Below are 19,185 nucleotides of genomic sequence, written 5' to 3' on the forward strand. Positions count from 1 at the left end.
TTCATAGCACTAGATATATCTTTAAAAAATGGAAATCACTAATAAATGTGCGATTGATACAAGCTTTGATATGTCCAATACTGAAATGCCTTGCATTCAGACATCTTTATTATTGTGTTTAGCTGCCAGAAATTCTAAATATGCATCACCTCCGAATACATGTTAAAAGCTCTGTCACAAACTGAGAGAATAGTAAATTATATTTAAGCAAAAGGTGCAGGGTAATACACTCTTTAATACTACCAAGTTTCAATAGCCTGTATATAACATTTCTGAGATATTAACAAAATAAGTAAGTATTCGTAGATGTAGATTTCGGTAGCCGAATGTTGCCTACAAATACAATTTGACATCATGACCGTATTGTGAAACACCGCCATTCATGCCAATGCCCATATCGGTACATAAAGAAGGCCCGTACGTTCGCTATCAAATTATATGTCAATGAAAGTTGCGAATTCACATGCATGCCTGTCATGCAAAACTAAATACGGCTAATATTCATGATGTGACGTCATCAATTTGAATATTCATGAGGTGACGTCATCAATTTGCATATTCATGAGATGACGTCACCAATTTGTATATTTATGACATGACGTCATCAATTTGCATATTCATGAGATGACTTCATCAATTTGCATATTCATGTAGTGACGTCATCAATTTGAATATTCAAATCTCAAATTATATGAATATCCAAATTTTATGAATATTTAAATTTGTATGAATATTCAAACTTTAAATTTGATGAATATTCAAATTTTTAATTCTTAATTTAATTTTCAATCCATGCCGGAATCCATAACGTCGTCAATTTGCATATTCATGAGGTGACGTCATCAATTTGAATATTCATGTAGTGACGTCATTAATTTGCATATTCATGAGATGACGAATATGGAAATTGATGACGTCACCTCATGAATATGCAAAGTGACGTTATCTAATGAATATGCAAATTTATGACGTCATCTCATGAATATGCAAATTAATGACGTCACCTCATGAATATTCAAATAATGACGTCACCTGATGAATATTTTTGCGGATATGCAAATTTATGACGTCACCTCATAAATATGCAAATTGACGACGTCATCTTTAGAATATGCAAATTTATGACATCATCTCATTATTATGCAAATTGATGACGTCATCTCATGAATATGCAAATTGACGACGTCATCCTATGAATATGCAAATTCATGACGTCATCTCATGAATATGTAAATTGATGACATCACCTCATGAATATTCAAATTAATGACGTCACCTCGTGAATATTTTTGCGAATATGCAAATTTATGACGTCATCTCATGAATATGCAAATTGATGACGTAACCTCATGAATATGCAAATCATCTGATGAATATGCAAATTTATGACGTCATCTTATGAATATGCAAATTTATGACGTCACCTCATAAATATGCAAATTGACGACGTCATCTTATGAATATGCAAATTCATGACGTCATCTCATAAATATGGAAATTGATGACGTCACCTCATGAATTTGCAAATTGACGACGTCATCTTATGAATATGCAAATTTATGACGTCATCTCATGATTATGCAAATTGATGACGTCATCTCATGAATATGCAAATTGATGACGTAACCTCATGAATATGCAAATTGATGACGTAGTTTATGACCTCACCTCATGCATATGCAAATTGATGACGTTTTCAGCTCGTTAGCTTCTGTTTTGGCCACTTTTTCTGCCTTTAAACCTTTTAAGTGTCGGTCTCACCTGTCTCGTCATGTCTTTGTCCTCACGTCTCTGGTGTCTCTTGTCTTTGCACCGTCTATTGTATTGTAATTATTTAGTTATTTATCCAAAGGGGTGGTCATAGTTCCTTCGAGCTTTGCTCTGTTATGGCCATCCTTCTATCTTATTGATAAATGTCATGGAAAATGATATGCAAATTGACGACGTCAAACTATGAATATGCAAATTTATGTCACTTCATGAATATGCACCTCATAGATATTCAAATTCACATAATTTTAAGTAATGAATATTCATCAAATTTAATGACGTCATCTCCTAAATATGCAAATTGGTGACGTCATATCATGAATATGCAAATTGATGACGTCACCAAATTGATTGACATTTCATGAATATGCAAATTAATTACGACACCTCATGAATGGGATATTGATGCCACATCTGATGAATATGCAAATTATTGACGTCATCTCATGAATATGCAAATTTTTGAATATCAAATTTTATAACCGAATTTTGCGAATCTCAAATATCAAATTATATGAATATTCAAATTTTTGTAATATTTTATGACTATTCAATTTTTATATTTTTATGAATTTTATACAAATATTTATGAAATGATTATCCAAATTTGTATGAATATTAAAATGAATTTTCAAATTTAATGGAATTTTTATACTAAAAAAGTTCCTGAATATTCAAATTTAATGAATAATGAATTTTCACAAAAATATTGAATATTAAATTGTTTAAATTAATTTAACATTTTATTAATTCAAATGTAATATTTATTCTTAAATTTGAATAGTGATAGAATTTGAATTTGTATATTTTATACAAATTAAATAATCATTAAATTTGATTATTCATACAAATTTGAATATCGATACAAATTTGAATATTCAAATAAATATTGCATATTTCGTGTTGTGAATATTTTTAAATTTTAATATCAAATTAAATTTGAATATTTATTATTCATAAAATTTTAATTTTCATTAAATTAAAAATCAATATTCAAATATTCATCAAAATGAAGAGCTTTGTTTCAAAAGCCCTTACATCCACTTTTGACCGAAATTGAGTTATTGGCATAATATTATAGTGTGGGTAAAAATACACATTTTGGTGATTGCTTGACCTTCATACTACCTTCCCTTCCGGAGTTATCGCATATTTCCCGTTTGGGAAATCTTAGGGAATTTCCGGAAATCTGAACTTAAAATGATATAGACTTGTTTTGTTTTAATTTTTTGATGTATAATGGTAGCCTGGAATGTTCTTTACCTATTAAAACCAAACGGAACTGTTTTGGGGTCACTATGTTTGAAAAAAAATCATTTTAATTAACAAAAGGTGTAGCTTCGTTAATACCCAAAAAAATGCCATTTTCCCGAATTTAATTAAAAATTCATAATTAAAGAAGTAAATGAGATATTTCAATTTTTCTTTTTGATTTTCAAAGCATTAGTTAAGTTACATAATGTAGTGCAAACAAATGGGCTCAAATTTGATTGCAAAGGTGGATTCTAGAAAAGGGGTAAATTTATTTTGTTGTAAAACCCCTTACATACACAAAAGGTGTGATATAAAATAAATAATAAAATAAATAGGAAGGCTTGAAAATTGTACCAAACCTATTCTTTTAGTTTCTATTCATCAACACGTTATCCAACCCCAAAATTGAATCAAATCGAAAAAGTAATACTTGCACAATTAAAAAAAGCTGTTTTTCTCAAAAGTCAAAAGTGGATGTAAGGGGTTTTGAAACAAAGCTCTTCAAATGTTCATATACATAGAATTAGAAAATTCATAAAAATAATATTGAATATTTTTAATTCATAAAAATAGAATATTCGTGTTATTTAATTTTGAATAATTCATTCAAATTTCAATATTTGAGTATTCAATAGAATATTTTTATAGAATATTCTGCAATTATTCGTTATTCGTGAAAATTTGAATATTCATCAAGTTTGAATATTAATACATTTTAATATTCTTAGAACATGAATATTCATACAATTATATTATTGTATTAGCAACCAATCACGCCGCGCCTCTGCCCTGACGTCAGATGCAAACTAGTCTTTTTAATGAAATATTCCTCAACACATACACTTATGAACTCATACTACATCCATTTGACCTACATTAATTTAAATCACCTTATAAATAGTCACTTGATAGACTTGCATATTCACGTAACGCACAAGTCAGAAGAGCGAAACAAACGTTTACCATGTTTACGTCACTGAATTTAGGACTTTGGAAGCAAAAGTAGGCTACTGCTGCTGAAACCATAGATTTCAAATTTTAAATTTCACATTTTAATTTGGTCACGAGATCGTTTTGTGGTGTTACGTTATTTGGTTATTATATCGGGAGTATATATGCCTACAGGTTGTATCAAAATGATCGGTACCAACCAGTTTACAGAAATTAAGGACAAGACTGCCACATCAAAATGCAACATAAGATCCACCTAATTTGTAGATAAATGTTGTGAGAGGATTGCAATTTCAATATGATCCAATATTGCATTTTGAGGCAGCAGGCTTGCCAATAACCATGAAAACTGATGGGTACCAATCATTTTGATACAGCCTGTATAAGCAGTGTGCTAATTAAGGTTTAGTCATGGAGGTATATAAATAAATGGAGAATGATCGCCAGAATTCTAATCTCTTAAGTGGAGATTATCCTATTACCTCTATTCAATGAGTCACCAAACTTGAATGACTAGCCACTTCAGCCAAGCTATTGATCTCCACGATGGTTATGAGACTCTACCATGGTTCATTGATCGTCACTCCCAAAATTTCCTCATAGGAATTGACCCTACATTGACCCGTACCGGAAGGCTTGTAAAAGAGACTGTATAATGACGTCAGCTAGTCAATTAGCTGTTCAAAGTCGCCAGTTTTGATAGCTTAAAGTTTCAATGTATGATTGTGCGAAAACCCGATGAAATTTGGATGTTCTGTTCTCAAGTTATGAAACTGTTTTCTACACTAGTTGTGCCGTAACTTGACAAATATACTTAGGCACCAGAAACAAATTAGTTCGATCTTTGGATCGACCGTCGATGCTGCTTCGATGCTTGTTATTAATGAACTAACAACTAATTAATCAGAATTAATGCTAGATTTATATTGGTCATTATCTGTACAGGCACAGAATACTATTTTTTTGCAATTAAGAATAGTAAATCAATTGATTTCATAAATAATAAGGATCGACCAAGCATCGATGGTCGATCGAAAGATCGAACTAATTTGTTTCTATCGCCTTAGTTTTCATGTTCATATATTAAGCTTTTAAGGGGGTCTGAGGGAGTTCAAATATAGTGCAAATGAAAGCAAAACGTTTTTACCTTCCGATTGTGAAAAAATTATGTTGGGTCAATTTGGGCCAATTGAGTTAAGAGCGAGTAAAATTTACCGGAAGTACTTCGGAATTCAGCTAAAATCTTTTCATCATCATTAAACTTCTCATTTTATAATAAATAATTATCAGTATTTAGGCCTAAATGATTATTAATATTATTAGGGGCCATCATTTTCTTTGGAGGGGGTTCCAAATAGGCCTATACGGGGGGGGGGGGGGGCATAACTTTTTGGAAAGAAAAATAGGGGGGCATAGCCTAATTTAATTTTTCAAGAATCATGACCAAAATGTAGGGGGTCACAATATGACCACAGATATAGGCCTACAGATAGGGTGTTTATTTTATTTAAAAAGACTGATTTCAATGCAATTTTTTGGCGAAAATGACATTTTGATATCAAATTTTCTGAAACATGAGCACTTTCCAATAAACATTATAAGTAACTGCATTTAGCACCCCATTGAAATAAATGACCAGTGAAACAGACTTAACAATGTAATCAGCTTAGCATAATCAATATCCCCTGAAATTGCCTATTCAACAATAATTGGTCATAACCAACGTAGTACAAAAGATGCTTGGCTAGATCATTCTCCATGTATTTATATACCTCCATGGTTTAGTGTTATAGTGTTGAATGAGTTAGGGGGTTTGGTTACGGTTAGGGTTAAATGTTATAGTGTTATAGTGTTAGCTAACCGTTTTGTTAGTCCCAGGGTTAGTGTTAATAACAAAATGTAGTATGTAGATAGGGCTTCCACAAAACGATCACGCAGCACTAGTGGCGGAGTTCCGTTTTCACACAAAAACGCAAGTAGTAAATCCGTAAATACACGTTTCTGTACAAAATTATCAATTGCGCTCTCACTATAGCCACAATAGCCTCATCCCAAAGGCATACTCCAATAACCTCAATTAAACAATCATAGTGCAAAATTTGACATCAAGTTTTTGTACCCACATTTTTCAAAGGACATTCAATGAATGTACAAATGTATTGGGGTTAAAGAACTGTGCCCCTGATAGATGAGCATGTTGTGGATCCTAGTGTCTTCAGGCAGAGGATGATTTTTAAAAGCACTTCCCAGCAAGTCTTGCGGTTAGCACAGCTGTGTGAGTGAACATGACACCACTGCCCGCCCACTGCATACACACGTGCATGGTTAAATTTGAATTTGGACAGATATATTTACAGTAAAAACAACTTCTAAAGGTTGGTCGATTTCACATTTTATGTTATCTACAGAAGGTGTGAATTATCCTTCATGCATACATCACTTTAGATCTGAAATCGACCAAGAAATAATGACACACGGACAATTCTAAAACAACATCTTTTGCACAGAGTTCAATGGGATTTGAAAAGTAAAGTGGCATTTGAAACTCTAGTGATAACACTTTTACAGTGCATGATGGGGCTTCCTTAAATCATCCTCTGGTCTTCCAGGTATGTCACGCGTTTTTGTTCATTCAATTCTGGATGGAATTTATATACTTCAAAAGCTGTTGTTTTGTCCAAATCTACCTTGGGTGTTGAAAAAAATGCACCCAAATAATTGAGCAGACATCTTTCGCTATAGAACATGTTTATAACCTACATGGTCATTTTTGACGCCAAGTCACTGCCAAAAATGCACTTTTTGGTGGTCACAATTTTAAACTCATTTCAAAACCCGGGGTGCAAAAATGATCACGTAGTTTTAAAAGATGCACAAATAGAAATTGCACAATTACTGCTTATGTGAAACAAGAAAATAAACCGAAATAAACTTAATTTAAGAAATTACCCCAAAACGTTCATAATAATATGTCTAAGCTGTTGGTGTCATTTGATGAAACACATGTATCAAATATTTAATAGCAAAGTCTCAACATTCGGCACCATCTGGGTCCACAAGATTGAGATATAGCAGTCGATCCAATCACAGATAGGCCTGTGCAGTGGTGCGTCGTGCCGTTGCATAGCCTCAAGAATTAGAAGACTGTGGTTAGCAGTGAATCTCGTCGGTATACCAGTTCCTTAAAACAGATAGCACAAAGGGAGTATAAGTGTCTACAAAGCACTATCTGAAATGTTTTAACTTACAGCCATATTGTAACATTTGCTGATGTGTTCAATTTTTTTCAAAGTAATGTACTTGAATACTAACATAATTAGGCTGAGAAAATCAAGGCTCAGTATTTGTGATACAATCGGAGATGTTAAATATATGACGTGTCCCGTCGTTTTATTCATACGATCAAAATATTAGTCGAGCGCACACATGATGCTCATAACATTGTAAGCGTTTGGGATGGTCATAACACATCAACCGGTCTCAGTCACGGCCGACGGAGTGGCACGCATTGGCGAGATATACGCTTTATTCTGCCTCATTTATCCGGTTCAAATATAAAAGCGGACACTTTTGAGAGTGAAAACTATTTCTTTTGTTACAGTATGGCTCTAAGTGTCAAATTTAAAAGTTACAACGTTGAATTGATCAAAGTCTCCTAAATTTTGGTCAATTTTCAACAAACGAAAAAGCTCCACAATTATTATGGCCCAAAGTATGAAAATGTGAAATCACATTAGGTCCAAAATGATCGAGGATTAAATATGAACCCGGTTCCAATTGCTTGTTTTTTCTTTTCTGTATTTCTGTAAACATGGCATATAACATGCCACTTTTCGAAACAATGTTATTTGCCCGAAAGGTATCGGGAGATTCCTTTTTACAGGTGTGCACACAGAGCTATAGATATCAAACGTGTACATGTTATATCATATATCATAAATTTGGATAGTGGTAAACTTAAAGAGACTGCTTTGTTTCCAATTTTTAAAATGTATCTTGACTATGCAAACAAGCTAATTAACAATGGTATCATTTTAAGCATTTTTTGCTATCTACTGCTGATAGCAATGACACATTACAGTTAACTAGCTCAATGCATTACCACATTTGTTTCACTTTCTGTTTAATTTGCAACTGCTTTAGGCTTATACGAGCGTACATTGATTGATTGAAAACTGTGCACTCACCCACATGTTGTGTTCCTCCAATATTCAATTACCGTTGGTGCATCCAGCTCTTCCCTAATTCATGAATTAGCGACTCCAATCCTCATTTTCGCCAGCCATCCAAGATACCACAAAAATAATTAAACCACAAAGAGAAATGTTATTACATTTAAGAGAATATAATGTGAACACCACCAAATCAAGCTCCTATTCTTTCATCCCGCACTCAATTGATGATATAAGGTTTCGGATCAATATCGATTTTTTTTCTTCTCAAAACATGATAAAATTATATTCATTTTCACTAACAGAAAGATTCTATACGCTTTTTGAGCCGAAAAAATTAAGTAAAATAATTTAAAAATTAAAACAGCTGTATTATATATCAAAACGCTTTTATAATCATTCGGCATTGTTACGGTTGGCTGTTTTTATACCGCGAGATACCGAAATTTAATTCAAAATATTGGATTCTGTCATATTATACCAACGTGGTATTTTATTTTAATATGTATAAAGCCTAAATTGCAATAATTTTGAAGAAAACATTCATTTGTACAGGAATTTTTTCCCGAATTTGTTCAAAATCTGTGTCGGTCGGGCCCGTAGAACAGTGTTTTCTTTTTCATCGCCTCAGGTACATGTACCAGGCAATTGATATCGCAAGGTTATTTGGCGATTCGAAAAAATAGACCTAGGTATAATGCGGAAATGTTAGGCCTACAAATCTTTTCTGTAATCTTAGTGGTTTTGAACATTTTAAACATCTTCTGGTGAATTAAGTTTGGGTTATGCAATTTGTAGCTGCAAAAATTAGATGTTATATTTAGGCCTCGCCTTGTTCGTGTCTAGGCTTAAACAAAAAGTAATATTTCTGGCATGGGAAGATGAATCGACATAAAACGCGTTTATGTAAAATAAAGATAGGTTATAATTTTAACCGAATTTTAGAGAGCTAGCCTGGCTGTCCTTGCATTTGCTGCAATTAATTACCTCGCACAAAAATACAAGACATAATACCTACACTGATCCGAGGTGGAAACCCTGAGTAGGCCTACATGCTTGTTGAGTCATTCGTGTTCTCGGTTACACGAGAAAACATAACGTGATAAGCAACGCGAAAAAGCTTGAAAAGTACAAGAATGCTTGTCATGCTTGTGTTTTTGTGTTAGTTAGGCTATACCCTAAAACCTCGTTTACAAGCATATAGAGTGATTTTGATAACGGCTATATTAAAACGAAGCAGCCATAAATATCCCAATGCAATAGATTGGTCTTACAATAGTAATTGTTTGTATATGCTTGTATCGGTAATTTATTAAACTCCATAACGTTCTAAATTTGCCGCTGGATGGCGCCTGGATTAATTAGCTTTCATCAAAAGCACTTTATATGCTTGTAGACGAGGTTTTACGGTATGTTGGGTTATAGGACTTTTAGGAAAGGTTGAGTTAACTTCTTAGCAAGCATACAACGTTTTACAGAAAATGTTTAAATGTCGGGATATATAAAGGGTATAAAACGTTTTAATAACATACATAAACATTTTTGAAAAGGTGATGCAAAACATCCTAACAGTGCTTTTTAACTGTTGACAAAATATTTTGCAACATGTTTGTCCAAAGTATTTTACAATAACGTTTAAAACATATTCATCATCTTTATATAACTCGACATTTAAATGTTATTATAAAACGTTTTAAGAACATTTTTGTGTTTGCTGGGTTAAGTTGTGATATAACGGAAAATATTATGTTAGATTTGATGTTAGATAGGGGGTTATGTTAGTAAGGTTATGTTAGGTTATGTTATGTTAGTAAGGTTATGTTAGGTTATGTTAGGTTATGTTATGTTAGTAAGGTTATGTTATGTTAGGTTAGGTTGTGTTATAACAGATAAGATTGTGTTCGGTTTGTAATGTTACAAAGGGTTATCAAGATTATGTTATAATTATGTTAAGGATATGTTGGGTTATGTTAGGCAAGATCTATAGTCCTAACTAGAAATTTCGAACCCTATCATAATGATAATGTCGTCAGGTCTCAGTTACTGGGACTAAGGCAAGATCAGGTTATGTTGAGTAAGATTTTATTAGAAAAGGCCAAAAAAATGCATGTCTCAGATCACAAGAGCTACCCGCGCGTTCGTCCCCTTAGTTTGTTTTTTTAATCGGTAGAAATATATAATGTTTATAAAGCATTATTTTGTTGGAAGAATTATGTGAACAACACTTTAAATTAGAGACAAATTTAATTTTGTGTATAAGAATAAGCGTTGAAAGTTTCGAGCATCTCAAGTTTATTTTGACCGAGTTTGAATCGGAAAAGTTGATTAAGATTAACTGCATTGGATTTTAAGATTTTCGCAAGCTCTGTTACATACCTTTTTGGCTTTAGATTAAGTTAGTTACGATTAGGATAAGTAACAATCATGCAGTACTTTTGTCATTTTCTTTGGTAGGGGGTCCCAAATATCAAAGTTTGATACTGAGTCGAGTCGCTAATAATAACAACACAGAAGTGTGTGGGCGATGAAGCTTCCGTTTTCAAATAAAGTTGAAAATGTGTTCATTAAAATGAGTGCCTATAGCAGCTCTCATCATCACGATCATGCCTTATAAAGCGGGGTCACACAAATGATCAACATCAGATATAGGGGTTTAAAAATGACTGGCCACTGACACTTCAGCAAGACTTCAGTCTTTATCATAAACATAATGTCATCTATACGGACCTGAAGTCTTGCTGAGTTACAGTTACTGGAACTACACTGACACCGGGACCCCCTTCCAAAAGAAATGTGTTTAGTGTTTTTTTAACACCACTTTTCTGATAAAACATGAAACAAAGAGCGTACAAATAACTAAAAAGCACAAAATCGAGTTATAATCACAAGCGTTCTTGCACTTTTCATGCTCTTTGCGTCGCTCATCACGTTGATGCTTTCTCGTGTAACCGTGAACACGAACGAGTCAACAAGCATGTATTGAGATTTTCAACCTCAGATAAGGGTAGGTGTTATGTCTTTTATTTTTGTACAAGGTAATCAATTGCAGCGAATACAAGGACAGACAGGCTAGCTCTTTAAAATTCAAGTAAAATTATAATCTTTTTTTTTTTTTTTTTTTTTACATTTTTGCCTACAATCCTAAGTTCCAGGATCATGCATAGGTAAACTGTGCACGTTAAGCCCGTGCGACAATAGGCTATATATACTCAAAAATTTATGGGAAGAAGAAATATATGCCTAAATATAACATTTAGCTTTTTGCAACTACAAACATACGGTACACATGTTATATGTTCACCATTATAAATGTTCATGTGCAAAACATTAGTCGCAGCTAAAGTAGACAATTGGGATCGATTGCACTATATAAAATAACCATGATATGATATAGGCCTACAGCCTGTCTCAAAAAAAATTGTGCAAGTGAAAAGCGCCCTCTGTGGCAATTAGAAAATACCTTTGTGACATAATTCTTACATCGACGCCAAGGGCATAGTCTTAGCTCTCAAATGCCGTTTAGTCTGTTCATTTTGCTTGTTTTAATCTCGAGATATGCTTACTTAACAACGAAAGGGTAAAATCACAATTGTGCCACTTTTACTAGGGAAGGGGGCTGTACAAAGTCATGTAAATCAATAATAGCATCAAGTTTATCAAGAGAAATCAAAAGAATGCATCAATTACACAACAATACAAAATTGTTTTTAATGTTTTATCATGATAAAGGTACAATGACCCCGGGACAATGACAAATTAAATGATAAATAAATATTTCACATTCTGCTGTAAAATTAAATACATATGCATGTCAATGATTTTACCTACGTAAATACTGTTCTTTTTGTCATTCAAGACATGTTAAAAGACAAACAAACACACTTATGGGTTATTGAACTTTGACAAGGTCATGAAATTTGACAAATTAATGAAATTAAACAAAATAATGCACGCGCACTGGTGTTGATGCGTCTAATGCACGAGCCCGGAAGGGGGAGTGCATTAGACGCATCAACATCAACTATCATTTATTTACATGTACAGCCCTATTCCCTAGTAAAAGTGGCACAATTGTGATTTCACCCTTTCGTTCTTAACTAAACATATCTCGAGATTAAAAAGAGCAAATTGAACAGAACAAACGGTATTTGAGAGCTAAGACTGTGCCTTTGACGTTGATGTAAGCATCATGTCACAACGGTATTTTCTAATCGTCAAAGAGGGCGCTTTTCACTTGCACAATTTTTTTTTTTTTTTTCTGTATAGGCTTAATTTCAATTGCATAACCATCCTAATTGCGTGAAATACATTCACAGAATTCAAGCTAATGAGTTGTAGGCCTAATTATGACAAACAAAGATTTTGAAAGAAACGGTATCCCGAGGTAAAATAGACCTTTCCAACTTTCTATATTATGTAAAAGAGTGAAATATTCATTCAAAAAATGGTATTTTTGAGAACAAAAACAATATGAAAAGAAGAACTTTCATTCTGTGGTGACGACATTCTACAAACATCCGACACAATCCGGGCACAATACTGTATTTTTGTTTCATTTTGCTGCTTAATATCGGCTCAAAAAGCAAAGGGAATCTTTCAACCCCAGGGGCCACTCACATAAATGGTCTGTACGCATGCGTGACCAAAAAAACAAGGAAAATGGGGTGTTTTTTAGGCAAGGCAAGATACGCGAGTGACGCATTTAGGGTCTAAAAACACTGATTTTCAAGAATAAGGGTAGTTTTCTGAAACTGAACTTGTTTAGGGTACCTTTTCAAATTTTTGGTAAATTACGAGACCAAAAAGGGTACATTTTTTCATTTTTACTAGCCAAAAAAAAGCCAGGGGTAAAATTTATATTAATTAAATTACCTTATAAGGGCCCAAATTTGCTGGTAGGCCGAACTTTGGTCACGCATGCGTACACTATCATACTTAAGTGGCCCCTGGGTCATTCAATTTATGTTTAAATTTATGTGCATAGGTCTACTTAACTTTCATAGGCTTTATATAGGCTCAAAAAAGTAAAGGGAATCTTTCAATTTCTGTTTAAATCTATGTGCATTGGTCTACTTAACTTTTATCAGCATGTTGTACGTAAGAGCGGGGAGTGTTCGCCCTAGGGGCAGCTTCGCCCACCCCTTGCTTCTCAGCACTACGGCTATCGGGGAATTTGGTGGTGGCAAAATTAGGTGGCATAGGTCATAATAAACTTCTCATGTTAGCTACGCGATATAATAGGACGTGTTCATCGAACTGCAGCCAAAACAAAAAAATTACACCAAAACGTAATTTTTTCTTGCATTAATGATGTTGTATTAGCATTGATACATAAATGCAGATGGTTTTAATGGAAATCTGTATTGGGAACATATAGGATTTGTCAAAAATTTAATGCAGTTATATACTCCTTATTCCATTTGTAGTTTGCATACCTTGAAGAAAATACAAAAATGTGCACAAGGGGCACGTTCGCCCTTTTGAGGATGGGGCATGTTCGCCCTATATCTTCCCCGGGCGGACTTGCCCCAAACTGGAGGGCGGACCTGCCCCATCAGCGTATTATGCAAAATATTTATAATTATACCATTAAACAAGGTAAAACTACTGAAAAGTATGTTTTTTAAAGTTATGTGGTATCAGTATTACTCATACCACCGTTTATGTCCTAATCCATAATCTCCCCGAAGTTGTATACAAGATACGTTTAAGCTCACTTTGGACCCCTACATTTTACCCTGACCCGACCCCTGCAACAAATTTAGTGACTCCCCAGAAGAGAATGAATGCCCTGTATACTCTTGCTAAATGTTTGCATTTAATATGTCATTGTTATGCAATGTTTAAACCTTTTTTGTGTGATTAGGGTGAACTTACCCCACCATATGGGCGAACCTGCCCCAATATGGGGCAAGTTAGCCACTTTGAAAAACTTTGTTGTTTGCTCTATCCTGTTGCTATTGTAAGGCTTATAGTTCTGGGATTGTGGCCATATATAGCTAAGACATAGAGCTTTCACATGGTTCATCCCTAACCTTAAAATTGGCATCGCTAGGCTGGTCAGAAAAATATAGGGCGAACACTCCCCGCTCTCCCCTACTGCAGCTATGTGTCTAAAAAGAGTTCAATCTTCTGTTTCCGTGTCTTCATTATATCGCAGCTCCAAACTTCTTTTGTACATCACGCAAGTGTTCTTTCTGGAACATAAAATGAAATGCCGTCTCTTTAGAATGACCAAATAATTCGGCCGCGAATCGACCACGAACGTCATTTAGTCGTTTCAAATGATGATGATGATGATGATGATGATGATGATGATGATGATGATGATGATGGTGATGGTGATGGTGATGGTGATGGTGATGATGATGATGATGATGGTGATGATGATGATGATGGTGATGATGATGGTGATGGTGATGGTGATGGTGATGATGATGATGATGATGATGATGATGATGATGGTGATGATGATGATGGTGATGATGATGGTGATGATGATGGTGATGGTGATGGTGATGATGATGGTGATGATGGTGATGGTGATGATGATTTATTTCCGTTTTGTTTATTCATTGGTCGTTTTACTGCTATTCGTGTCATTTATTTCGCATTGTGCCACCGATTTTATTGGAATCATTACTAAGAGTAATACCAGTACGACAGCAACTTCGTGACCTCTTTTGTTCGACAGAAAATTTATAGGCCTACGGGTTGGTGAACACGGGTTACGTAACACAATGTTAAAATTTTAGCCGGCAAACGCTTTTTATCAAAATAGCTCCAGAAATGGAAGACACGGGTCGTATATTGCTCCATTTATGTACCCTGACCACAGATAGGATATCAAACATTTGTGTAAAGCAACAAATAACGTGTAAAAGTTGAATTAAATTGAAAAAAAGAAGCTTGAACATGTCCAAAGTAGCTCGGAAAATGAGAAAAATTGCATATAACGAACACAAAAATGTTCATTATCATCAAGCAAGAAAAAGCGCCGGAATCAAAAATGGGTGTCATGTTATAGAATAACTAAAGTTAGCTTGCCTGAAAATTTCGTGATTTTTGGTTGGGGTATATTTCTAGTCGCATATTGAACATGTTGAAATGTTTATCTTTGTGCGTGACTACTGTCACGCCATATATTGTATACGGCCGATGTTTTTCCTGCAAAGAAACTTTCATTGTCAATTGTCCATTGTTGGTTATTTAACTTGAAAATAATACTCCCAACGTTCAAGCAATTTTAAAAGTCAGCATAAAGGTTTGTGTTACATTATTTGGACGGTGTTAATTCATTCCAGAAATAGAATCACGAGTGAGCCAATGAGTGCAGGTATAACATTGCTATTATTGTCACCGAATTATCATAATGTTGTGGCGATATATTATTTTATATCCCATGCCTTCTATTTTAATTTATTTATTTATTCAAAACTATGGTGTCATTCACCTCGAGTGAGATCACTCTCTCGTATCATTTCGATTAGACTATCGTTAAACGTCACAATGGTCTTTTGTAAACGAAGGTTTTGTGGACGACGCAAACGGATGTTTAATTGTAGTCTGTGGCATTCACTCAGATGGTTAACATCTCTCCATAAACTCTCCGTGTGCGTCAAGATTTGATCACAACTTCTTAGTTTAGAGCGAGTACAATTCTCGCTAATTATTACTGGATAATGGAGTTTGTTCTACTCCTAGTTCTCTTGTTAGTTTTAATATAAAGTTTCATACCGAATGAAGAAGATGTAGTAAGTAATAAATATAACTTAATTAACAGTAAATTGGGTTTTGATTGTCTTCATGTTTGTGTGATAATACTCGTGCTTGGCTGATTCTAAAAGCCTAAATAAGTCCCTGGTTGAACCTCTGGTTCTATGAAGAACTTTATTTTAGCGCCCCTACTCAGGCCTATGATGAAGAGACGAGGAACCGAATACCAATCTGAGGGACTAGTCGAGACGAGTGAACCAAGACGCATCTACCAAGCCGTGTGATTATTCCCTGGTACCTACCTCGCCGGTTAAAATATTTAGCGAGTCCTATTCCCAAAGTTCTTTATTAGAATAATTATCTCTGGTATGGCTTAGTGGTAAATACATGTACATGTATTTGGAAGTTCGATCTTGTTTCGAACCCCGCAAGCACCTCTCTTTTATTTTTGATTTGATTTTAACTCATATTTTTAAATCCTAGTTTTCATATTTTTATTAAAGCCATAATATACGATTTCGGGCAAAATTCCACAAATTATAACAATATTTATAATATTAGTAAATAACTGTCTGGAAGGTTTTCACGTTACATTTAAAGCAGAAGTAGCGAGATGAAAATGAAAGAAAACTCTTAATATCTTGACCGCTTAACTGTGGTGTTCTATGGGGGATTCGTCTTAATAAGACATCAAAGTTATAGTTGCTCTATCTAGACAACGAACGTGGCTGATTCCAATTAGGTGTAATCCGAGGTGTAAGTTGGACATTGTGTAAAAATTACAAATATGCCAAAATATTAGGTTTGAAATTCGTGCATCTCATGATTTGATATGTAGGCATAAAAGCTCATAAAATATGTTGCCGATAGGGGAGGGGTCTAATCCAATTAAAAAATCGTGAAAATCTGTGTTGACGTTCCTTTATTTGATAGGCCTAGGCTATATATATTCTTGAACTTTTAAAAAGTACTTAAGTTTGACATGCTTTATTTGATTATTTCAAATTGAAAGCTACTGAACTGAAATGCATTTTTATTAAAGATATGAACTCGAATGTAGGATCATTTAGGCTTAAACATGAACAAGAAATAAATCATGAAAAAAGTGGGCCTTCAAGCTGACATTCATTTAGGCCTATATTATTAAAGAAAAAAGGAGAGGAAAAAGAAAAGAAAAACGAACTGAAAAATTCCACATCATAGACAAGATAACATGGGAATCGAACTCTCAACCTTCCGCACTGCAAACCTTCGCTCTGTCCACTAAGCCATCGCAACTTGTTCGGGCAAAGGGTATTCTTTTGCTATCTTATTTCTCGTTCAACATGTTCAAGGATCTCACTCAACAACAATCTTTTCAAAACTGCTTGTACTTCAGTTAAATGAGATGATACTACCTTCTTTGACGACTACAATATTTTTTACACAATAGAGTATTTTGCATTTATAAAATATATAACAATAGACGTTTTTAATTGCTATATTAATCAAACATGTATAATAGACAGCGCCGGCTGGGATCCATTTCGTGAAGCATCGTGACACTTGCAACGTGCGCCTATACGACACGACGACTCAAAGAACGCAACTTTTCAACCTACGACTAGGTTGTTCCACCGCTCATTTTCGCTGAAATTTTAATACAAGCTGTGGTTAATTAATGTTTATCATAACAGAAAAGCATTAGACCGGCGTTTCCTCAAAGCTGCAGATATAAGCATTTTAGTGATCGTGACATGCATTTTCTCACATTTTTTAGGCTACTTCGCGCACCAAAAGCATTCATTTTTTCCACAATAATTCAACTTTTACACGTTATTCTTTGCCTTATACGCATGTTTCATATTTTATCTATGGGCTCAATATGGAAATGAAGGGAGAAACGACTCGTGTATTCCATTTTTTTGATGTTTTCTGAAAAACCGTATTTGCCACCTGATTTTCAACATTGCGTTACGTAACAGCAGAGGTCACGCCGGTAAAAATTACCGGAAGTGAGCTAAGTTGCTGTCGTACTGATACACGTATGATTATGAATGATGATGATAATAAGGTGATTACTTACCAATTTGATTCTGGAGTTTGTGAAAGAATCGAAGAAATACGATAGTCTCGGAACAACGTCTGTCTCCTAGCTTGATGATGTTTTTGTTGAATTTTCGCGCCTTGGCCTTACGGGGTGTTTCTATTCCATAATACATTTTGAGTAACCTGTATTTTTTATGCAGGAGATTATCACTTGAGGGGCTATTTGACTCTACACTTATGGAGTATTACTATTGCTCAGTTATAAAGAGATCTATAACACCGAGGTTCCCTATTTCGGACAATGGTCGAGGCCCAACGCTCTAAAAGCTGAAAAACGGAAACCTGCAAGAATAGACCCACACTTGATTGATTACAACGATCGGACAAAAGAGAAAAATATTCACAAGAAAAAAAAAAAATAGAAACACAAATAGAAAAATTTAAATATTGTAATAAATAAATAAATAAATAAATAAATAAATAAATAAATAAATAAATAAATAAATAAATAAATAAATAAATAAATAAATAAATAAATAAATAAATAAATAAATAAATAAATAAATAAATAAATAAATAAATAAAAGTTAAATTAGTAAATTCAAATAAAATTTAATAAAATTAAGTAAAATACGTGTAAAAGTAAAAGTGAGAGCGAAAGTAAAAACAATAAAAGTAAAAGTAAAGTATAAAAAGTAAAATAAAGAAAACTTAAAGTAAATTTAAAGAGATTTTTTACATAAGGGTATTTTTTTTTTTTCTATATACTACTGATAAGGATATAGACCAAGAATACTTTGGATGAAGTAACTATACTCCTTACACCAGTTTTGGAGAAGTAGTTATTTACTGCGGCTGAAACGGGTATGGATAGTTACTACTGCTCATGATAAGGGTATTAAAGAAATAACTATCTACTGCTGATATAGCTTGAAAGCAGTACTGATGAAGTAATTATCTACGGCTGATAAGAGTATTGAGGAAGTAACTATCTACTGCTGATATCAGTACACTGATAACGTAGTCATCTACTGCTGATAAGTATATTGATAAAGTCTTCTGCTGATATCACTATTGATGTGGTATATAAAATGCAGCATAATATCCACCATGTAGATTTATGTAATAAAAGGTCATAAAACTATTGTAGTTGTTTAGTTAAATTTAAGAAGTAAGTGTTTAGACAACAGAGCTGATGGGTACCATTCATTTTGATACACCCTGTAAGGGTATGACGAAGTAGCTATCTTCTGCTGATATCACTATTGATGAAGTACTTTTTTGCGCTTCGTAA

This window comes from Amphiura filiformis, unplaced genomic scaffold (genome assembly GCF_039555335.1).
Source record: "Amphiura filiformis unplaced genomic scaffold, Afil_fr2py scaffold_39, whole genome shotgun sequence".
Lineage (NCBI taxonomy): Eukaryota > Metazoa > Echinodermata > Ophiuroidea > Amphilepidida > Amphiuridae > Amphiura > Amphiura filiformis.